General features: G+C 43.1%; 1 protein-coding gene across 4 annotated transcripts in view; it reads right to left on the reverse strand.

Moving 5' to 3' along the window:
• Window positions 1–25,374, reverse strand: part of TRAK1 (trafficking kinesin protein 1) — a 128,381-nt gene that overhangs the window by 65,968 nt on the left and 37,039 nt on the right. For 3 of the 4 annotated variants that reach the window (XM_057431500.1, XM_057431498.1, XM_057431504.1), the window contains one exon: window positions 16,043–16,335. The gene's annotated coding sequence lies outside the window, so the exon portion shown is untranslated. Of the gene's footprint in view, window positions 1–6,248; window positions 6,306–16,042; window positions 16,336–25,374 lie in introns of those variants that run through there. The other variant, XM_057431502.1, reaches the window with a different exon arrangement.

Raw genomic sequence — 25,374 nt, forward strand, 5'->3', positions numbered from 1 at the left:
GGCATGGAGAAAGGATTAGGGCATATACAAGTTTATCTTTTTGATGTTCTACTTGACAGATTCTTTTCAGCTTCCAAGCATTACGCATTTCCTTAACTAGGTCTTTGACCACAGCTGAGCTTTTGCTTTGCTGCTGGCAGAGTTTTCTCAAGAAATCCAGGATTGCAAGAGGAACAGTGTCACAGTTCACACCTAAAACGCACTGGTAAAGTTGGCTGCAAGAATTTTAAGGCACCTTTTGACACTTATCTCGACCTGCGCACTGTGCTGTCAGTCCTTCAGGGTCACACGTGTATTGAGTTTACACCCAGTTTTAAAAATGGATTCCGACAGTCATCATGGCACAATTAAAATGGAAGATTTCAATGTAGGACAAGAAGCAGCTGCCTAATTTTAACTGAAAATTCCAATGCAGGAAAAAAACAAAAAACCAAATCCACCCCTTTTCTTTACCGTGAAGATGGTTAAACATGGGAACAAGGGCACAGAGAGAGCAGGAAATCTGCCACCTCTAGAAGGATTGACAGCTCCACTAAACAGAGCCATAAGCACTCACTTTAAGATCTGCTTTGAGCAGAAATCCAAACAGATGAGCTCCAGAGGTACCTTCCAACCTGTATTATTCTACGACGAAGATTTTTTGTGTGGGAATACCCAAACCAGCCATAAGAATTTAAATACATACATTTAATTATAATAACAAATTAACTACAATGTCTTGCTAAATAATTATTAACAGACAGAGCAACCCGTGGTATGTTTTCCATAAATACTTAGTGCATCAGTCCGCTCATTTCCAAGGTAGGACAATAGGAAAAGAACACCAAAAATGTCCCCCCATACCACCTATCCACAAACAGGAAATACCTAAGCCTCCTTTGGAACAGCAAGCACTAAGGAAGGCTGCTCACATGCTGTGCAATGCAGCTCCATCTTCAATCAGTTCCGTAACTGGACCCCAGCCAGCACACAGCAGGGCCGTTTCAACCCAAGCCCCCTGGTCCTGCCCTGTGCAGTGCTGTAGGACAGGTCTGTCCACTGATGATAGTGACTCATTGTCTGGGCTTCCTGGATTGATTGCAAACCCATTCAGTTCCTGGCATCTGCCTCATGACCACTGGAGAGTAATGTTTATCGGTCCCCTTGCCCTGTTCAGGAATAAAGGGCCTGGGCTCTGGCAACAAGGATCCTGCCCTTCCAATCCTGTGGTCACACTCAGCCCTGCTCTTGTGCTCCCTGACAAAAGACACCTATTTTCATAAGGGAGAAACTCATTATTGCAGGACTGATGCAGACCTGCAATTCCACTGCAAGCTGGTGGAACTTAAACCTCTGTCAGGGGGCAGAAAGGAGAGCGAAATGGGGAAGTAACACATTTCTATAGACCACCCGTTACCTGATGTTTTTATCTTTCTAATCCAGAAACTGCACTGTCATAAACACCATCCTGAGCACTAAACATCCTGAATGTTACTATTCTATCAGACAATAGGGCAGAGGGTACAAAGATGAACTCATACTGTTAATCTCCTGCTTATATCCTTTGAAGATGTTGTTGATTAAAACTAAAATCCACTAAGGGAAGTTGCATTATACCTTATGGTTCAAAGAGTCTGCCATTACCCATGAGCAGGTATTCTCTGGTTTCACCCAGGCTGCTCTGCTAACTGTTGTACATAGTCTGGAGGAGAGCAGACTGAGAGGGAATCTCATCAATGCAGATCAGTATCTCAAAGGTGGGTGCCAGGAGGATGGTGCCAGACTCTTTCCAGTGGTGCCCAGGGACAGGATGAGGAGCAATGGCCATAAACTAACACACAACAAGTCTCACCTCAGCATGAGGAAGAACTTCTTTACACTGAGGGTGTCAGAGCACTGAACAGGCTGCACAGGAGGGTGTGAAGTCTCCCTCTCTGGAGACATTCAAACCCTCCTTGACATGTTCCTGTGTGACCTGCTCTGGGTGGCCCTGCCTTGGCAGGGGGTTGGACCGGGTGATCTACAGAGGGGCCTTTCAAGCCCAACCATTCTGTGATATGAAAATGTCCCCTGAACCTCACTGCAGAAGTGGATGTGCAAAAGTCAGTAGGATTAGGTACCCAGATGCGCAGCAAGGCTATTTTTATGGAACTTCATGCACTGTGCACGCATGCCTTGAAGAAGTCCTTGCAGCCCTCTCAGAGGACTACTAACTTACACAGAGAACCAGGACCGGTTTCCTACATTTCGAAAGCTGAGAGCTAACCCGTAAAGACAAACCTTTCCTCCTCCCTGCCTACCTCTTTCACCGCTTGCAACATCCACCCTAGTTCAGAAAAGCCAGGTCATCATCTAACAGCCAGTGTGACATCAACTAAATACTCAAAGACATTTGTGTGTACAAGCATAGACATAAAGGGGTTTTATCTACCTTTGGATGACCCAACTGCTTTCACCGTCAAGAACATGGGTGGGAGTTTTTGTTGGGGTTGTTTTGTGGTTGGGTTTTCTCTGGCTGAAATGTTAGTTCTCCTCTTGTGAAAAGTCTACACAGCCTGGCTGAGGTGGTCTTCTTGGGAACAAGGAAATAAAAATGTCTGGAAAATTCAAACCTTTAGTGTCTTTCTGCTTCTAATTAATATTTTAAACAAAACTGACTGACTTTATAGATGAAAAGAGAACATTTCAGGCAAATAATTCTACAAAGAGAAGTAATCTGGTCTGCTGGATCATAAAAAGTAGCAAAAAAATGGAATGCAAAAGAAGTTACCAATAAAATTTGAGGAGGACAAAAAACACACACATGCACACACACAAAAGAAACTCCTACAGTTTATTGTGGAAAAGAAATCCACTGAAACATGAAGGACAGCCAGTAAAGAAATAAGATTTATTGTGGAATACATGTCAACCTAGCCAATTCCACTCTACAATATAACAAATCCTGAGTTCCTAAGCAATTCAAAAGGCCTAAACAACTGGAAAAGATATTAATGAGTAACTGGAAAGGTAACTTCTCATGATGCTATTGTCATTAACTACTATTGCAATTTAAACCCCTGTATACAGCAGGAAATGGAAGCAGGCTCTGATGTAATTGCCTATTGAGAAAAACAGGCCTCTGTAATTACACTTCTGTATGACTAAATGCCAGTTCACCCTTTAAATCACAGCAATGTTCTCGCTGCTACAATTACATTGCCTTCCCCTTCACTTTTCTGAAATGCAGGCACTTGTTATGAAAAGGTACTCAGACTAAAGCCACCCCACATCCTGAAACACCAGTTATACTGCAGAGAAGACCCTGACTGTGCTTCCAAACACTTTTTATTCATAATAGATATAAATAATAAATAAATAACAAATAAGTAAAATAATAAATAAAAAATAATAAATAGATAATTCTATATATTCCAAACACTATTTCTGATTAAAATTGTAAAGATACTCAACTAAGTCAATTAAATTCTCTACTAAGAATTCCTAGGACATCACCTGTGTTTTATGATTAAGTTAACTGATGTCCAACAGACAAAACTATTGCACTTCCTCTTGTCCTTCATGAGGTGATACCTCCATTTTATTAACCATAAAAGCTTAAGACAATCACTCATCACTAATAAAAATAACACAACAGAATACAGTTGAACCATGTCCTTGTAAGGTGCTCCATTACAGATTTGGGGGTTTGTAGTCTAAGCCATTTTAAACTTGCAGTTTTCTGGGCATCCTCGGACACAGAAACTTCTACAAGCAAATTGCAACCAACTTAAACAGCGAAATGAATGATGAACTCATGGTTCTCCCTAAAATGTTGGTCATTCCAGGTCCTGCTTTTGAGAGGAAGGAGAAGAAAGATTTGCTAAAGCCCTTGCCAATTGCAGAGCTCTGCAGCTTTCAGCACTACACAGAAATGATTACATATAAACTAAGAAAATCTGTTCATTCTTTTCTGCATTATTTTTTATGAGTAACATGTGCCACCGCTTTGCTCTCCTCTTAGCTTAAACGCAGCACATGCAGGGACATTCCATCTCACCTATTTTGGGGCAAAATAGGTCTCCATGTCCTGCTCCTCAGGAAATAAGGAAGTTGCTCTGCAGGAGTGTTTGACATTATTCCTCCTCAGCCTCTCTGTGTTTTGTAAATGAGATTAAACCAAGTTCTTTGAAAGACATCTGTGCTGATGATTTTGTTGCTTCAGTTTCTAATCCTTTCTTTTCGACACAGAAGATGCAAACCTGGGCAGAACACTCCAGCTGAGCTGTCTCTGCATTTTTGATTCTCCTGGATCACTTATTAGCTTGTCCATATCTTTTGACACATTGGCATTTGACTGCTGTGCTTGCCTTTCTCTGAACACCTTAAACCACTCTACCACCTCTCTCTCAGTTTAAGACAGCCACTAAAGTCGCACTGGTTGTTTGAGCTTGCTTGCATTTCCTAGGAGGAATTTTTATTCCACTTGATGCTCTGGATTTCATCAGTTCCCCTTTCCTCTAGCCAACACCTCTGTCCATACAAAAAGCACTAAACACGGTAAGTTGACTTTTCAGTGTAGCGACTGAAGTGAGGGTGGCTATTTTACTCTACTTTTATTTTTTGGGCAGGGAGGAAGAGGCATAATTTCAGGACAACCACATGAAGCCAAGAGAACCCTTGGGTATTTTCACATGTACGCTTACAGCCCTTCTCTGCTGACAAGTGAGCAGGCAGTTGATCTAACAGAAAGTGGAGTGAGAAGTCTAAAACAATAGGAGCTGACTCTGTGGAAGGTTTACAGCACTTCAAGGACTGCTACTGCCCCTGTGTGTACATAACATCACACAGATCATAAGGTGCTGAGCAGAGGGTTATCACCCACTGCCATTCTCATGCTGCACTCACACAGCCACGCAATACATTAGGTCACTTCCCATGCAGTGTTAAATATATATTTAGGTGTCAGTGTTGTTTGGATGGGTGGAACATGACAAAGCAGTTCAACCTCAGCTGAACTAACTTCAGCTCAAGCTAAGTTCAACATGAACCACAAGCAGACAGATCTGAAGATCTCATTCCAAACAACACGGTCACCTAGAGCAGCTTACCTGTCAAACACCATTCCCTACCAGGCTTTGGGGTTTCATCTTTTTAGGGCTATGACTAAATAGCCATATCTTAGTGTAGAAACGAAACCTAGCTTGACAGATGGAGAAGCAGCACTTCCTCAATTTCCACATCAACTTCGCATAAGACATAGTGATACATTCAAAGAAAAGAGCCTAAACCAAAGAGAAGGAACAAGGGGGAGCATGGGACACATGACACACATGGAAGGACACGGACATGACAAACCAAGGGAACCAAACCATACACAAAACACAGACAAAACAAACATTACAGATCTCCAAGCCTGGTATCTGAGGGAGTTCTTCGAAACACAGTACAACAGAGCTTATCAGGACAGACATCGCACAGAATTCTAGTCCAAACCATGCTCAATCTTTATGGGTTTATTGGTTTGTTTTTAAGCAGAGCTCCCTTTTCAAGGTGAAAAGGACTTCAGGTCCCTATGGGACCTGTGGGCAGTAGACACTGCCACCTCGTGTAAGAAGTGCCTTATTACCCCAACCCCTAAGCCACAGATGACATGTTGTCAGCCAGTTTCTCTGCAGCTCACCGCTGCAAAAGGAGCAAACCAACCTCCCATGAACCCAACCCTACCCTGAACCATGCAGAAACAGTGTCCAGCAGCACAACGACAGTCTAGGTGTGACCACGGGGAAGCGCTGGGCTGCTTGGCAACGTTCAGACACAAGCTTTGGGCATCAGGTTGTACCATGCCCCTTCTCTGACCATCTTCCAGGAGACACCACTGCTGATGCTCACAAAGGGGCAGTCCAAACATCCCCTCCTTCCTGAGCAACAAACTGAACCAACAAAGCCTCAGCAGTCACTCTTGGGCAGATCCTTTCATGTCCCACAGCAGAATTAAAACATCTTCAAGTTACCACAACCCTTTGAGGAAAAGGAAGTGGGGAGAGGAACAAGGAAACTCTCTGGAGAAAGCAAGAAGAATGAAGCAGCCTACTACTTTGCTTCATGGAGCCACCTATTCCTCTCCCTGGTTTTCAAGTCCTGTCCCATTTCCCACACACATATTGAACTTCCCCTTGACACTTTGCTGCCTAAGATTTAAACCAGAGAAACCTCAAAAATAAAACAAAAAAATGTTTGAAAATGGCCAAAAATGTAATGTAAATGGCTTTAAGAAAAGCTCACAGTACCTGAAAAGGGTCAATTCCAGTGCCGGCTCCCTAATAGTTACATAAAGCAAGGTTCTCTGCACAACACAGTTACAGTTGGAGGCTAAAGTCCAGCCACATGTAATGCAAGAAATTAAAGTTCATCAACTCAAGGCTATTCTACGCTGGATATCGGTGGATCTGGAGCGCTGATTTTGCTTTGTGTGATGCATATATGCACAGGGAACACAGTATGAAAGTCTGCATCCCTTCTCAGAAAGCAGTATCCGTAAGTATGTGTCAAAGTCTGTATCCCTATATGTAAAATGGCATAAAATTCTATAGTACATGTACTACCACACAAAAGAGCATTCATTCCATTTTCTACTATTTGAGTAGGAAGTGCCCTGTTTAAAATTCTCAGTGCATTCAGGATCTCCTCCATTTTTTAAAATGATAAGAAATAGGCAATTCCATAATGTGAGAAATCATCCCATTCCATTGGGCTGAGAAAATTCTGGAAACTCCTCCCAAGAACAGTCACCTAATGGGGTTCAACAACCAGCCAAGAGGCCGTGACTCCATTAGGATTCTCCTTTCTCAGTAGACCACATGCCTAAAGCCTAATCGTATTCCAGGGATAGAAGCAAGAGAAATGGTCTTCCCCTAAATGCTTTTACAGTAGATCATGGGATCAGAGAATCAGCTGGGTTGGAAAAGACCTTTAAGACCATTAAGTCCAACCGTTCCCTAGCACTGCCAAGTCCACCACTAACCCATGGCACTGAGGGCGTCTATGTTTGACCTCTGTAGGCCCACATAGAACAGGCATTAAGTACTAACTGGAGCCCAGAACTACAAGTATGTCTTGAACATTATTGAACAATAACTCAGCACACATACCTGTAACAGGCAAAACCCCACAACTCACCACATTCCTATTTGATTTCAGTTCTAGGGTGCCCAGAACACGGCTAATTATACTGAGGTATTACAAATACTACTGCGGCTTAGCACTGCACATGCAGAGAACATGTGTTTTTAATGTGTAATGTGTGATTAGCTTCTAGGGCAAAGAAAATCACTTCTGAGAAAGAAAATTCACAGTCCTCCCAACTCACTGACTTGCCCAAAGGGAAAGATGTGCATTAGCACCCTACCCACCAGAAGTCTCACTGCTGGCTGTAAAGCTGAACTGCTGGAAGGAAAGCTTTTCAACAAGAAAGCTGTATCATACCTTTAGAACTCAGACTCCTCAAACAGCCACAGAAGCTTCTGCACCTGGATTGGCATGGCGTGATTTTAGAATTGCAAGTCCTGACACACCTTTAACCAAAGCAGATTCAGCAGTGGTTCTTCTGCCTTCAAACATGGGAAACACTGCAGAAATATCCAGTCTTCCATAGGAACATGAAAGACCCCATGCTAACCTCAGGTATGTCCATTTTGGGCTGCCTTCAGCTGACCTGTAATTCAATCTTGCCACCGCACTTTCCCACTTGCACACATAAATCTCAACTGGACTTCCCACCTGCTGTAGGTGGGATACCATGGAAAGGCAGGTAGTATTTATGGTGGCCAAATGGGCACACTGAATCATGGAAAAGGAATTCTGGATGAGAAGTCCAGCCCATGGAGAAGAAAAAAGCACCCAAACAGGGATTCCCACTGTATTCTGTACGCAATACCAAGTGTCACGTCACTTGTCTGCCATTTGATATATTGACTCATTCAAACATGCAGTTCTAAGAGCAGGAATAGGAATAGGAAGGAAGAAGATTAAGAGTTTGCTTTTCTTCCCACTCCCATCTCCTTTCCCCTGAACAAATTCAGCTTCATTGCTGGGAAAGAAAAAGTCTCTTCTCCCCAGAAGTTTCAAAGGATTTGGGCAAGGGTGGGGAAGCTGCACAGAACATAATCACAGCTCTTCCTTTGTTACAAAGGAGAACTGGTGTGAAGGATCAGATCATTCAATACTACCCAAAAGAACCCTGGTATGCAGGAAAAATCATTACATCGCCCAGACTGAAGTGGAAATAAAACCGGTGTTCCTTCAGTTCTGCCACCCTGTCTTCCCAGGGAGATTACATCGTGAGGCTCAGCCTCCACCTGCACTTTTGGGTGCACAGAGCACCAGTATCTTCAGCACGTTACCTTCCTTGGCAGGAAATTCTACTTAAATCTGGCAACTGAAAATATATGGGAGAAAACTTGGCTTAGCCATACAGAGCAAATAAAGATTGGGATAAAGTTGGGAATGTCAAAGCTAGCAAACAAAACTGCTGGAAACTGCAGTTCTATTGGAATGCCATTGTTTATTAGGTTAAGGTCTCCTGCTTTGATTTCAGCCTACACACACCTTCCTGTGGGATATAAAAGGTAACACAGATAAGAGGCACTAAACTAAAGGGTCCCTACTGTACACAATGCTATAAATTTAAATAGGCTTGGCTTCAATATGGAAATATGTCTCCCTATGTTAAATGCAGCAATACTCATGCCTTTATTTTTACATGTAACAGAAACTAAAAGGAAACTCCACCACCATGACTATTGTTTTAAAGCAAGAACAAAAGCTATTCATTTCTCAAAGGCATGCTGGCAACACACTGTTCAGCAGCAGTGAGAATAAACACATCCATTAACCATTAGGATCTTCCAGCTGCCAAGACAGACTGAGAATGTCTCAAAACCCCACTGATAAAACACTGAGTATGGCAAACCCTGAAAAGCAATTGTCCTGCTTCTGCTTGTTGTTCAGCCCAGCTACAGAGTGTGCCAGCCTCTAAACAATGCCTGTCAATGCAGCTTTAGAATCGAAGCAAACCATATTCATTCTTAGGGAGCTTCTTCTTTACAGATGTTGACTTGAAATGCAAAATGTGTTGTTCCATGATGGACAAATACACGCACCTTGAGGAAGAAAAGTAAAGCTGCACTCAGCATGTTATGGAGGTAAATTATGGAATAAGTGTTTTCACACATTTAAATACAGCAATAATCAAACAAATGCCACAAAACAACAACAACAAAAAAACACCCTCAAAAATTCCACCAACCACTTGCCTTGAGGAGCTTTTTCTCCAAAGAGCAAACCCAGAAGTGATGAACACTTGGTGTTCATCATACATAGCACACTAGGAAGATGAGTGTAAGTAAGAGGGCTGAATACGGAGCACATCAGTAGCAGCAGAATTCTGCTTGAGAGGGAAAGAAACAAACCAACCGACCCCACTGAAACACAAAAAGAGAATCCTTGAAAGAAAAAGAAACTATGCCTGGGATACAGACTAAGAGAGAGCACAACAACCTGCCATGGGAGAGGAATCAGGAAAACCACTAAGTTACTGGCAAAGGGTAAGAGCTGGAAAATAACTGATGGGAAGCTGAGGGGGGGGGGGGGGAACTGTGTGAAGTTGACTGAGAATTCACCAAAGGCCAGCCAGAAAATCCAAAGAGAGGCAATGATGCAGCAGGCATAGAGAATAAGATCCCTCTGTTAGAGTATGCTAGACAGAACTGAAGTCCATAGAATAGCTGCAGTCATGCTGAGGGAGCTATCTATCACATGCTAACAGGACAAGCGTTTTTTGCATGCTTTAGGGAAAGAAAGAGTGCTCAGAATGAGCAATAGGCACTTCTAGAAGTGGCAGGAAAGAGGAAGGAGAAGAGACCAAAACTAGAGCAAGCCTGCAGGATGAAACTGGTGACAGTAATATCAAAGCAAATGGACTGAAGGAAGAGCCCACATTCTCAAGGTTTTATTCACAGGACAGGCTAAAAAAAGGTGGGAGAAGAGCAGGCTGGGGTGTGAAAACAATGGAGGTTCTTCAGAGTCGTGAAGACGGAATCAGAAGGGAATGAAGAACTGTTATCCACCAAATCCTGTATAACCAAGACAAACGCTAACAGAAACCAGTGGGAGACTGGACTAAGTACCACCGCACACAGCCAGTCAAAGCCATGAATTTCCATGGTAACACACTCAGCAGGTTTAGAAAGGTGACAAAGTCACAGTCAGGGTGCAGGACTAAACGGACACTAAAAGAACTAGGCAGGGACATACTCTCTATATCCCTCGTACAACAGTCCTGCTTGATGGGGGTACTTACGCAGAGAAAAGACTATTGAGAGTGGCTGAGCAGGTGCTCAGGTGCATGCCTTTTAAAACAAAGTGAGTACAAAAAAGATGTCCAGAATTACACTGTTTATGCACAGGATCAGTCAGTTATCCACACTGGCTGACTGCGCCATGAAGAGTGGAAATACCTGGTGGAAGAGAACAGAAGCTCTGTTTCATATTTTCTGCTTCCCTTTTTATAAGGGCATGTAGTGACAGGACAAGGGGGAACAGCTTTAAACTGTAGAGGGGAGACTGAGATGAGCTCTTAGGCAGAAAGAAGCTCTTCCCTGTGAGGGTGCTGAGGCGCTGGCACAGGGTGCCCAGAGAAGCTGTGGCTGCCCCATCCCTGGCAGTGTTCAAGGCCAGGTTGGACACAGGGGCTTGGAGCAAGCTGCTCTAGTGGAAGGTGTCCCTGCCCATGGCAGGGGCTTGGAACTGGATGCACTTTAAGGTCCCTTCAACCCAAACCAGATTCAATCCCAGATTCTGGGATTCTGTGATTCTATACGAGAACATAATTAAAGCCTGAATAAGGATAGAGGCAGGATGAAAATCCAGAGGAAACTTTCTGCTCCCAAATGGCTTTGTTGCCAGGAGATTGTGTGAGACTTGAGACGTTATGACTAGCCATCATTGCAGTCAGTGCTGTAAGGTAGAAGTTACACTACTTACAAGTTCAAACAATATCAGCTCTTCTCAGAGATACCTCCCAGATGAGAGCAAAATAGAATCACTGAATCAACCTGATTGGGAAAGCCCTTTAAGCTCATCCAGTCCAACCGTTCCCAGCACTGCCAAGGCCACCACTAACCCATGGCACTGAGGCCTCGTCTCCACGCTGTGTGAACACTTGCAGGGACGGTGACTGCAGCCCTGCCCTGGGCAGCCTGGTCCAATGCCTGAGCACCCTCTGGGGAAGGAATTGTTCCTCAGCTCCATCTAAACCTGCCCTGGTGCAGCTTGAGGCCGTTTCCTCTTGTCCCGTCCCTTGTTCCTTGGGAGCAGAGACCGACCCCACCTCACTGCAACCTCCTGTCAGGCAGTTGTAGGGAGTGATAAAGTCCCCCCGAGCCTTCTCCAAACTAAAAAAATTAACATGTTATTAACACCAGGACCCAGAACAGGTTATCACCACAAAGAATTTCCCAAGAACCCTAAGGAAATTGCTCAGAACAGGCAGAGAGCACACCCCTACAGCCAGAGAGCACACCCCTACGTGCATTCCGAAAGAGTAATTAGGATAAGGAACAAACAAATCACCCAAACCAATGAAGAGGCTGGGCAATTTAAATCAGCCCATTCATTTCCTGCTTTTTCAGAGAAGGATGAAGGAAGCCTGCATGGCATACTAAGCAGTTAGCTCTTGAACTGCAAAGTGTATCATGCCAAAATCACTGCATATAGCCAGTCTCCTGACATGAGAAAGAAGACTGGAACTTAATGAAGATGGCTAATGATACTGTTACGCATATTGAAGAGAAACAAAAAAGGAAAGGAGAAAAACCCCAAGCACAAAACCACTCTGGCAGCCAGACATCTGTCACAAGAGTAAAGCTATACTCCAGTGGTATCTCAGACTTCCATCCTACTGTACACTCCATTCCTAGGAGGGACAGGATTTGTCTGACTGCAGCTGATGGACAAGAAAGGCAATCGGATGAAGAGGATTCTATAACTCACCGAACTGGGACTTGAGCAACTTAGTGATGCTCTGCTTTTTCATGTCAAGACTGCAGCCCTTCCTGCTTTACCAAAAATGGGATGTGGGTGTTAGACAAGGAAGCCCCCAACTTCAGTTGCCGCTTCCATCAACACCTGACTGGAATCAGGACAGACACACGCTCCTTGATTCTCTTCCTAGCAAAAGGAACACTAGATGGTGCCACATCCGTATTTGTGCCTTTATGATCCAGGGAATGGTAGCAGCAAGAAAAGCTCAAAGGAAAAAACAACCAGGAGAAGATAGGTGCCGCACACATGTAGTAGAAAAGTGCCACTTCCATGCATACAGTGCTGCCCACTGTCTACCAGCCTTGGGCCTCGAGTGTCCTTCTGCCCACGTACCTGTAGGAGCTCCACAAGTGATAGCTCCTCAGAGTAGAAACTCTTAAGTCAGACTACACTGAAATTTTCTCTTAAATCTTGCTAATAAAAACCAAAATGAAGAAATAACAACAACAAAAAAACCACCCTACTACAGCAGCTATTGAATCCTTTTTCAGGTGTAGTTCTACTACTAGTGCTCAGAAAATACATGATCCAGTGGTAGCACTTATTTTCCATATAATAAGTCTCAAACTGTTCACAACTTTTGAAATGGATCAGTTGTACTATTCATTTGCCCTTGTACGCTCAATTTAGCAGAGATTCAGAGCTTCTCCTCACGTAACGCTTCAGTTTAGCAACTATGTGTTTCAAACCACTTTACCATCAGACTGACTGGGAAAGAAGTTGTCTTTAGGTTGCTGTATCTGCGCTCAGAGATAACACCAGCTTAAGGAAGCTCTCCACTGTTTTCTGTCACATAGGTGCACCCCTGCAGTGCTCATTCCCTGAGTTATGCCAATGTAACTGCTTTTAGACCATGCAGTAGAACAGATCTGAGATGTGACCTAGCTTAGAAAGTTACCCTCATCTCCCCTTTGCCACCAAAGTGGAACAAGGATTCTATCCAGACCAGTTGCCTAAAATACCTCCAACTTGCACTCCCACAGAAATCTGCAAACACATTCTGAGGTGGTCTGGGGACAGGAAATGTTTAAGCCAACCCTATATCCACGAAAACATGCTTAGCACAATCAGAATGCGCAATGCACCTTCAGCTACGTTACTGCTGCTCTTAAGATTCCAGACAGGAAAGATCGTGCTGCTGACAGTGCCAAAGTGCCTCTCTCTACTGCCAGCAATGGCAGCAGGCCAGGGATGGAGGGGAGGGAGGGGGAAACAAGCACCAAGAATTGAAAATTCCTTGAGCATTGGTGGCCTTCTTGGAAAGTTCAATAGCAAAATGTGCCACATCGAATCCCAGACTGGTTTGGGTTGGAAAAGACCTTAAAGCTCATCCAGTTCCGCCCCCCCTGCCATGGGCAGGGACACCTTCCCCTAGGGCAGCTTGCTCCAAGCCCCTGTGTTCAACCTGGCCTTGAACACTGCCAGGGATGGGGCAGCCACAGCTTCTCTGGGCAGCCTGTGCCAGCGCCTCAGCACCCTCACAGGGAAGAATTTCTTCTTTTATACATACAACTTCCTGTTTGAGTTTGAACCCATCACCCCCATGTGCTACCACTGCAGTCCCTGATGAAGAGTCCCTTCATAAATCCTAGCTTGTTCTTAGGCTTCAGTCAACTCCCATTACCACTGGCTGGTTGTGTGTCAGAAAGCATCCCCACAAAACAGCACCGCTGCTCAGTTTCCTAGGTTTTTCTTCACTGTGTTTAAGCCTTTATTTGAAAGAATTTTTGCAGATAACCTGTATAAGAGGCTGTAATTGTTAGCCTTCAAAGAAACTAGATTAAACTAGATTATCCCTATTGCTGAATTCGAACATGCCTGCTCTAGGATGAGTCAAGTCTTGGCATCAGAAGAATGATGGCATATGCAGACCTGGTATGAGCATTTATTTCCCACTAAACAGTTTAAAAGTGTAAATAATATTAACCTGTAGGTCAGACCTACAGAAAATCTTCGTGTTAAAGCCTCTAAAAATCCTTATCCCTCCAGAAGTATTTCTTTCTGCTGGTTTCAAGGGTATAGGTTGCATACCAGCATGTACTGCTGATAAAGTAGCGATTATACAGATAAAGTATGAGACCAAATCCTAACTCCCATTCTATGCCCTTTGATACCAAAGCAAAAACTGCACAGCAAAGAAAGCACAGCAAAAGACCTGAAACTCATAAAAATGAATTTATAACAGGAAAAAAAACAACCACCCAAATCCCATAACTAACCAACCAAAACACCCACCACTATTTCTACTGCAAGTCTTATCCAGTCTCCAGGTCATGAACAGTAGAAATCTGCTACTGCAGAACAGCTGATCCATCAAAATGCAATACAAGCTCAATCAGTAAACCACACTTGGCTGACAACCAAAAAGAAGAACATGCAGAAGCTACATCAGGCTTGAAAAAGTGTGAAGTAGGAAGACATGCACTGACCTCCATTTAACAAAAGCTACTTTTAAAAATTCAGAAAGGAAGAGCTTATCTTGCCTTTCAAGGAACCAGAATCAAGAAGGCATCTTGACTCATGAAAGAAGCTCGATGTCTGGCCTTGTATTTAGAAACAGGAAAACATGAAGTTAATGTTTTTCTATTAACAGAGGAGGGGAGATGAGGCAGAACCCGTAGAACAACTTGCAAGAAAGATCCTTCTCCAAGGGGCCTGGAAAACAGACTTATGCTGCCAGGAATGCATCTATGTAATAATATGTAGAGTTTCTAGTCTCCCCACCAAGCAGTCGTGACAATCAAGAGAGTGACCTGTTTATAAACTAACCAGTTAAAGAGCTCTAAACCCCTGAATACAAGGGAGAAGGCGTAAGTTTCTGTTCATAAAACAAGTATTTTATGTACAAGCATACCTAACTGAAAGGGACTTCAGTGTTAATCCTGCTGCTTGTCGCCTCTAGGGAATCACAATGGACTTGCAGAGCATCTCTCCCCTTCTTTGTTTTTTTTCAGGATCTCAGCCCTTAGCAACTATACAGCAGCTGGGCTGAGCTAAGTTAAGGCGTACTACAAAAATATCTGTTGACTGTCACCATGAACTGGTTCTCTGACCTACAGACTATTCTAGAAATGACTGCAAGTAACTCAGGGTAAGTGGATCTGGCAGCCAGCTAGAACGGCCCCAGTCTTACCTCTGTTCTTCTCAGCTCTCTCATTTCTCCCCTCCTGAAAACTCAGTTGACTCCTCAAACATTCCCAAAAGAGGTCAGGCTGACAAGGTCACTTTAAGCTAAAAGAAACCGTGCAGCTCAGCCAACAAACCATGCATTTGGAAACTGCCTGTCATTTCATGGACGTACCCATGACCAAACTGAGTTAGTCATTATTCAAACACAAAAAAACTGGGTCAGCTGACCACACCACTGAGAACCTAATTCTGTTAAAAATACCATTTAAAATATCATAAAACACATTCTATTTATGTGTATGAATCCATGATAAAAGGGCATTTGACTTTTCATCATTTAACCTTTCATACAAACATGCAGAAGAAGCTGTTCCTCATACATTAACTTTTATCGTTCCAAAACTCATGTGAAAATATGGAATGGTTATGTACAGTCAAAATACGATGTTAGAAACTATTTCTCCCATCTCCTTCTCCCACAAAGCAATTCTCATATCAAGATAAAAATCTAAATTATGTTGAATATTAGGACAACCATTCCATAATTTTAAGCTGTGGTATTTCCTTCCCATCATCCCTGACTTTCAGTTGGTTTATTTTCCAAATAAACTTCAAATGGTTCAGCTTCCCAAGCACATCAGTCTCGTATCCTCATTTCACAACTGTCATTGGTCTAGCCTATTTACAAGAGCCTTAACCCTCACAAAGTGCTTCCACTGAAAACCCAGGTCCTTGTGAAATCACTTCTTAAACAAGAACACACGCAGACCAGCAGCAGCATGTCCATGAACCAGACACCTCACCAACAGCTTAAGAACAGGTAAGACCCAAGATAAAAGACTTGACTGCTTACCAGTAATGGTGCAGGCATCTCTGTACTCTCTGCAGTCTGGCAGATCATCTTCCACTGCTTCACTCACATAGTGCTCTTCGTGAATGCCTGTGTCACAGGCTGGGACCGCATCACTCGACAGCTCCGAAGGAGGCACAGTGGCGGCCAAAGTGCAGTCGTGCAAAGCTGTGGCGTCCAGCTTGGCAGGTTTCACAGGCTTGGACAAAGTGCCATCAGGGGGACCAGCACTGGAGACTGGGTCTGGCTGGCAGGAACACAGCTCTTGCTCTTCACTACAGCTGGCTTCGAGAAGTCTGTGAAACACAAAAGAAACAAATGGTTAGTTCAAGTCATTCCAAAGAGCATAAATCAGAATACCTCATTTTCTCCTCCTTAAACATTAGTTTAACCTAACAAATTCAGCAAATGCTAAATGCCAAACCCTCTTCACAGAGCAGCTGCCTATCTTTGCACTTGCACAGTCAAGTAGGAATTATTCCTTGGTACCATATTATAGACCGGTGGCTGATTAAACATGAGTACTGTTGCCTGACCCAACTTGCCAACCCCTCAAGTCCATCCACTTTGGCTCATTCACCAACTAACTTTCATGTCAGGCAAGCAAAAGGCTTTATACATGTAGTAGTTACAAGGCATAAGCAGCAGCTGAAGAACAGACCACACAAGAACACCCAGATTACATGGGAAAAGCAGAAAGCCAGCAGCAAGAAGACACAAATGCACTGGTCTGCAAGCAGAAGGCGTGGATGCAATTCAATCTGCATGTGCAGCAACAGAACATACCATGTTCAGTGCTTCACTGAGAACCAGCAACGCAAGTTGTCTGGAAAATACTACTAAAAAGGCTCTCTTTAATCTCTACGAACATGTCCAGATAATCTTGTTTTGCTGTTAAAGTTACACTCAGAATTTTGCCATCTTATTTTCTGCCATTTCTAGTAAATAACATTCTTGCTTCGCCAAAGCACAACAGTGTTTTTAGAAACTCGTGGCAGGACTCAAGCATCTGTCTCTAAACTGTCAAAACACAGATTATGCATTCTAGGCCTTCTGGGAATAAGCTTAAGAGAAACCTTGCAACAAAGCTGTATCACAACCCTTTGCTCAACCTGGTTTTCCCTTTCACCACAGGCATAAGAACAAAAAAGCAACATTCCCTCCCCCCTTCCAGAGGGTCTCAACAAGGATGCGTTCCCACTGAAAGCACACCACCACAGCTGGAAGACAAATGGGCAATATTAACACCTTCATACACAAAAAGACACTTCATTCAGTTCTTCTCCATTTTATCCATCTGTATTTGAGCATGGTATCACTTAACCTGGTCAGAGGCTCAAAACCTGCATTTAGTAATGCTCATAACAGCTACAGGAACAGATTAAATCAGACAATAAATTTATGATACCATACTCTCATACAAATGGTCCTCTCCCCTGGCAGCTGCAGGAAGAGGTTTCATTTCAGTGCTTTAACAGGAAATCTTCCGGTTCCCCTGCAGAGCATCCATTATTCCTGCGCTGTCACAGCACATTCTGAAAAGAACAATGGGGTCACTCGGACTGATTATTTTTTAAATGGGCCCCTTTCAAGTGGCTCTTCAGGAATCACAAGAGGGAGGTTACTCATGTGAGAAATCAGTTGCTCCAATGAAGTTGAAATCAAAACTCAAACCTTTGCTTTCCCCTCTGCATTGAGGAGAGGAACAGCTTACGCCATAAACAAGAAAACACACTGGAAATGCACAGACTGACTGATTCAAAGAACTCTATTTTGTCCTAGTTGCTACCACACATCTGTGAATCACATTTGTTTTGGGAAATTGTTAGTTAAGTCCGTTGTTATGAATGAGAGCATATCTGGGAGTCACTGGCTGGAAGCATTAAGGGAACTCTTCAGCTTTTCTTGCCCCTCCTCTCTCCTCTTCCCCGTGCCCTGCCTTAGCAACTACAGGGAGCCAGCAACATAACATTACCAAATGAAGTAACACTGATAACCACAGCATGATCTGCCTGTAAAAGTATTCAAGTGAGTTTAGGGAATCTGAGATCTTGTCACTTTTCTGGACGCGCTGCCATTCACCATCTGATGTACCTGATCACCTTTACTCATTCATGACTTCATCTCCCACACAGTTCTCACCAAAAATAGTTTTGGCCAGAATAAAGCATTCCACATTGTGTTAGAAGTTTGTGATGGATGATTTTCACCTCTCTGCCTTCACCCAGTTTAATATTCACCACACACACATCCAGAAACAAAGTTATCAGTGCTCTTCCTTCACACAAGCTGGTTCATCGTTGGCATTTATTCTGGAAACGGAACAAACACAGCCTGAAAAGACAAACAGGCTCCAACAGTCTGCCTGCTCTGCTGCAGAATCGCATGTAACATCTCCATGAGAAAGACAAATTCTGGATTAAGGAAGAGAATGTGCTTTTATCTTAAAACCTTCTATAATGCAGGGAAGAAAGCAGGCATGAACGCGTATGCCTGCTTCCTTTCAGACTTACTTAGTTTCCAGACACACAGTGTGAAAATGTTGTTCAGCATTCACCAAATCTACAGCAGCACTGTCTGCGTAGCCTCTTGCATGGCAAATATCAGCACATAATCCAGGGGTGCACACTTTTCCTTTAAAATTTCAGCTGAATTTCTGGTGCTGACAAGCAAAACAAACTAAAGCTGAGCAGTATTTACCAGATTCCCAAAACAGCCTCACCTACATATATAGCATTCATAAGCAGATGATACAAATTGTTACTACGGTGGTTTGTATTCACCCCTTCTGACATCCAAACAAACACACGACTGAAGCCAGACTATGCCTTTTCTCCATGAAAATTTAATGCATTTCATTCTTTCTACTGTATATGTCAAGAGCAGCCCACATACAGGACTTAAATAACTCAACTCCTGTACCTAATATGACATAATTCAGCTTCTGCCTTGGTGACTGTATTGCACCATTTCTACCGGTTTAAATACAATGACAGTTTGGGGCCAATAAACAGACCTGAGTTTAAAGAAATATTTAATTTGGAATGTTTGAACGTAAATGTTTTGGTTGTAGCAAGAGAACAATTCCCTTAAGTTTAACCTGTACATATGCTTAACCAGGTCATTTTACTCTGGAAAACCCCTTATTTGCCAGCTGTTTGTTACAGGCACTCATTCAATCCTTGCACTTTATAAAAGCGATGACATAAGCACAAAGACTTGCTCCTGCACACCTCCTCTGTACGATACCCAGATTTTGGTCTAACCCAATATAATGCTTAAAATAGTGTTTGCATGGTTACTAAATGAAGACCTTAAGTTCTATACAAACCAAAGACCATTGTCATCTAACAGTACACCTACATAACAGTCAAAACTATGACTGCAGTGTCATAGACTTAATCGAGAAATACATTGGGTACCGACTGCAGTGTACCTGTGGCTGCCTGGATTACAAAAGCCAAGTAAAATATGAGTTGTGGTTAGCCAGCATTACATTCCACTTTAAAAAGTTACCCAGCTCTAAGTACCTTGGCAAAGCAGCTCAAAGCTGACAGGCACATTTACATCAGACGAGATTGGAAGGTTCTCAGGTAAAGCAAAGAAATCTCCGCATCAGTCAGCCATTTCTGGGTTCTCTGAACCTAAATACACAAATGAGTTAAAGCAAAGCAATAAATGGCACGGAGCTATTCAGCCATGTGCCTACCAAGAGCTCAGCAATGCCAACATACACATTGCTTGTGACCTTGAAACGTAATTCTCATCACCACCTTGGATTGCAGCAACAGCAATTTACTGTAGTCACTAAACATGTGGAACTCGTAAAATGATGTGCCACACAGTGCACCCTATGGTGTTAATATTATTAAGCTTTGAACAATTGTTAGTTATCTAGCTCAGATTTTGCGCTTCAAATAATACTTTTATTCATTAGTCTAAAAAGGCAGCTTGACCACTGCCAACATCTGGGAATTCAAAGCTGTATTTCCTTCAAAGAGAGCAGAAATATCTTTCTAGAGCTTCGGACTAAAATCTTCCCCTCTCTTCCAGTCATCCTCTTGCTATGCATACTCTCATTATTTAACTATGCTCTTTCCTTTAGAGCAGTAGCACAGTTTTGAAGCAAAACCAGTTACTGTGAGCTAGCTGGGTTTTCAGAACAACTCTGAAACAACCTGAAAACACTGCTCCAAGATGCACTTCAAACGCAACCTGCTGCCAATCAGCCACATGAGACTTCAAATAAACCCACGGGAAACTTCACAGCAGGGTCATCTGGCATGTACTATTACATTTTCCTCCTTCAGGAAGCTTCAAACTGCAGGGGTAAGTGGAGACATTCACCCCAAGGTGTCAAGCTAAATCTAAAGTAACCCACACAAATCATTAACGAAGTTTTAAGAAGCTTCAGTGCCAACAATTTGGATTGGAACCTCAGGGTATCAAAGGATTGAGAGAACTTCTTACTATACCCATCTGCCTGGAGCTACAGAGCTCTCATCCTGTGTTTTCATTTGCTAGCTACTAAATGATGGTTAAACACTTCAGAGGGGTTTAGGGTTTGCAAATTCCTCCCTTTTATGTACTTGCAAGAGTCCCACCAGAAGTCTTTTCCTGGTTCCTGTATTACTTTGTAAACCCACTAAACACCTCTGTTTTACCAAGTCTGTTAAGTTTCACTAAGTTCTTTAAAAAGAACCCTCAAACATCTTATTTATACACACGCACAAAGGAAAAAAAAAGCAATCCACCCCTCTTTTTCTCAGATGCAAAATGCCCCCCAGAGACACTGGAGCAAATCAAAGCCAGTTTACATGTCTGTGTAATCTGAAATAGCTTACACTTGCAGGCCTGGCCTCAGTAATTCAGAATACAGTCTATGTTTGGAAAATACTCACTGAATTGACCAAAGCAGTAAGACTTGCTTCAAGCATTCAACTTAGCTCTTTACAATTTCTCCTCTTCCATCTATAAAAGTTTGCTGCTTTTTCTTCTATTTTTACTTTAAAACTAATTTCTTCACTGAGTGAGGGGCTCAAAGCCACACAAAATGCTTACTTCCATTTAAACAAACCTGCTCAGACCAGAAAGAAACAACCATGTGCAGTAGGTCTGGGTTTTATACCCACACACACACACACATATAAAAACACTGAAAGTACTGCATTTCTTACGTTAGAAGAGATCCATTATTTTTACAGCAAACTGAAGGGACAAACACCTTGGCCAACTCTAGACCACATCCTTATCCAAAGTTTTAAAGCCGTTCAAGAACCGTTTCATCTTTCCTAGATTAACCTGGAGAAAATACTGCTGTGCTTTCTGACCAGTGGTTTTGTGCCCAGTGACCCAGGCAGTAACAAAACAGCCATCTGCTACCCCAGCACCGCACAGACCCTTTTACTCAAGCCTTATACCACATTTAACCTATATTCCATGTTTCCCCTTCCCCCAGCTCCTTGCCCTAGCCAAATGCAATGTTTCTGGAGAAGTATCAATACCCAGTGATCATTAGATGCTATGAAGAATCTTTCGGGTATATGCTTCCCAAGAGGAGCTCTTCTGCCTATGAAACCATTAAAGAGTGTTTTCAAGCTAAACATTTGAAGGGCTTCTAAAAATCACTTTTTGTAACACCTCATAACCAGTAAGTAGTAAGCAGATGAAGGCATTCAATAACCAGACATTCAGGAAAGCAGAACAATACCTGGTTAACTGCCAGTGGCACGGCAATGTCATTAGTACAAAAAAAAGTCACCACTAGAGAACAAAAGCGAGAATAGCACCATCGACAACCCCAAAGATGCTTAAATGATGTTATAAACACAAAAAGCTTGAAGTCTTGCTCTCAAGCTCTCCAAAGCTGCTGCTGTGACCTTGTTTGGCCTTTTCTGACTATTAAATCTTCAATGAAGACAAACATGTTTTCTCAAAAAGTCAAAACTTCACTAATAAACAGCCCCCGAAGGGAAAAAAAGATAAATTAAAGAGGAAAGAAAACCACCCCACTGTTCTTCACAAACCACAGCTTCTCACCACTAGGATCTGGTCTTTCAAATGATCCCATCAGTCTCTTGCCCGCTCCAGCCAGGGGAGAGGGACAGTGTTCAAGACCAGGTTGGACAGAACCTTGGGTGACATGGGCTGGAACTGGATGATCTCAAGGTCCTTTCCAACCCAAACCATTCTATGATTCTATGATTTTATGCTGTAAGACAAGCCCCAGGGTCAACCTTGGCTGCTGCAAGCACCAGCATGCTCTCACTGGCTGGATGTAATACTGCCCTCTCTGTGGTTAGGTTCCTTCAGGCAGATACGGCAGGGCTCTATAAATAGTTCTTCCTTGTGTAAGGCTCACATTACACTAAGAGCTTTTTACAGACCCCTATCCTTTTATTTAATGTAGGCCAAACTACCTGCTTCCCCCCCCTCCATGAACAAATAAAACTGAAAACAGGTACTGTTTTACTCCCAGCTACCTGCTGGGAGACCTTAGCTAAAGATGCTGTGTAACCATATGGGAAAGGGAAAGCTGTTCCACCACCTCCAGTACACAGCGTGAGAACTCCATGTGCAGCCAAAGGAGGAATTCACCAGGTACCAAAACAAAGCTCAGAGGTACAGCAATGCAAACTATGAACACCTCAAACATGTACTTTCTATTCACACCCATGTGCGTGCAAGGTGCGCATTGAGGTAGATCAATACAAGATGGGTCCAAGAACCATGGTCCAACAGTTGCTGAACAGAAGGAAAGTATCTAATGACTTAAAAACCAGACCACCGCATCATCTGGGATTAGGCTGCTGTTGTGTTCAGCATGTATGAACTCCTGCCTCGTACACAGCCAATACACAGGCTGCACTACATGGATGTCACCCTCACTACACTTTTGACAATATACACGCCACAGAAAATGGTCAAACAGTTCAGGTATGGGGGAAACTACCTCACCACCAGCAAACCAGGCCCTCAAGTAACACGGATGGGTACAGTGATAGCAGAAACCTGAAAAGTGGTGTGTGTTGATATGTCACAAGAACATGGAACACCCCATTACTTTCTCCTCCATAAGCCTCAAAGACTTCCAAAAGATAGCTAAGCAGGAGTACTGCTTTTCCACTAGTTGGGAAGAGCTATGGAATGACTCCCAACTTCTGTCAATTGCAGTACAGGAGATAAGACCACTGTGTCTCCTCTTGAATCCTGAGCTCACTTCCTATCCACGGGAAGAACCAGCAAAACCACTTGACCAGAAGCGGAACAGGGCTGAGATGCACTAGAACACATGAACTAGCAACTAGTGAAGGGGAAAACAAAACTAAAAACCCCCAACAACCCTAGAGAACAGTGCCAGGGCCTAAGATAGCATTCATTTGGTAAAAGACATTCAAATTAAGATGTTACTACTCCAAGTCAAACCCCTCACCAGCCAGCCAAGCCATACCTTTTCCCCCAAGACACTAAAGACCAAGGGCAAGCAGTGAAAACAGCTTTAAACGCATGCTGGAATAGTGGTTCCCCCAACTGCTAGTACTCTTTAAACAAAGCTACAATTAACATAACTGCCCACAAATCGGGGCCAAGAGTCTTAGTCAAGTAACACTAAACAAAGAACAGACTGACCCAAACCAGTAGTTATCAGGACTTAAAACATGGCAGGGGGGGGAAAGGGAGGGATTTTGATCTTGGTTTGCATTAGTATTGTTTTTCCCCCATTATATGAGGAGTTTCTACATTTCTCACCCTCCACAATGGCTCTTAAGAGTCTACACAGAGTTGGTATAATTCAAATTTCAAACAATGCTGGTTTATGGGACTGGAGAAGTGTCATTAGCTCAAATTTTAATACCAGCTGTCCTGAAAACATTTACACAAACTATCACATAACAAAGACTGCTGCTTTTCTTTACTAGTTCACAGAACCACAAACTGGTTTGGGTTGGAAAGGACCTTAAGATCATCATCTAGTTCCACCCCCCTGCCACAGGCAGGGACTCTATGGCTATGGACTTCTTACTGCAGAGACAATGAGAGCAGGGCTGAGAGGAACCAGCTGCTAAAGGAATCAAATTCCTTGTAAACTGCTCTAAAATTCAAACCAGAGGGAAAAAACCACACCACAAATAACAAAAAAAACAGACACCATACCTGCTGTGTCCTGATCCCTTTACTTTCAGACTGAGTTTACTGCTTGAGACTAAGTTAAATAATCTTATAAAAAGATAATAAAGAAAAAAGAAAAGGAAGCCTAACTGATCAAACCCAACCCATTCAGTAAGAACATCCCTTTCTTTCTACAGTTTTCTCCAGAAAGTAAGAACTTCAAGATTCCTTTGCTGCTAGAAGCCATTTTAAAGACTACTATGAGGAAGCTTACCTCCAAGGGCAGTCAGACCTCCAACTCCTTCTCTGAATAAGATGCTAAGAGGATCCGCTTTGGCCCAGGAGCATCCCTGGCAGCAAGCCTCTCCATGTGCTCCAGCAACTGGCACGATCCAGTGAGAACCTCCCTTACTCTTCAAGGCTGTCTTACAACCTAAACATGCACAGAGTTGCTCACAACCTAGCCTGGAATTTCTTAACTGGCTCTTAATATCCCTGGGCCTCACATCCATCTTCTTTTGCTGTCTTTAAGTAGCTATGTATAGGAGCACACTTCCAACCATGCACTGCTAGGTTTGGGAGGACATGAGTGAACCGAACCCAGCTCTATCACAACCTCTGTAATTATAACCCCTCTCTAAATCTGCAGGCTGAGTGATCACAGAGCACAGCCCTTTTTAGGGAGGGCAAAGCCAGACCTCCAACACTGCGGATACCTGGGCCTACAAGTCACTTCAGGTACCAGTGTTCACAAATGACATGACAAGACTAGAAATTCCTAAACAACCAGCAATCCATGGCATTATACCATGGACTTCCCAGCAACTGAGATACGAGCTGCTGACTAATGAGGGCACATCCCAACACACACTATTCCAATGCAGGACTGATTCTTTTCTGCTTCTGTAAAAGCTAACGGCTAAAAGAGAGAAATTTCACAGCCCTTCTCAAAATGCTCTCATGTGGTTTAAAACCTGGCCCAATTACTGTGTAAAATCACTTCTCTGCTTCTGAAGTTTGGTTGTATACATCACGAATAAAACAGGCAAAGAAGAAGTTGCCGTTTCAAGGTTGCTCTGTACACCCAGTGTATTACCATATACACGCGCCTGTGTTCTTGGGAACCTAGAACTGTTTATCTTAACAACAAGCTGTGGAATTTTAGGAAACCCAGCCAATTATCCAGGGCTTAGTGCCATTAAAGTCAAAGTCATCCTAGCAAAGAT

This window comes from Pezoporus wallicus, unplaced genomic scaffold (genome assembly GCF_028554395.1).
Source record: "Pezoporus wallicus isolate ANWC-B61680 ecotype Strahan unplaced genomic scaffold, APGP_CSIRO_Pwel_v1 scaffold_11491, whole genome shotgun sequence".
Classification (NCBI taxonomy): Eukaryota; Metazoa; Chordata; class Aves; order Psittaciformes; family Psittacidae; genus Pezoporus; species Pezoporus wallicus.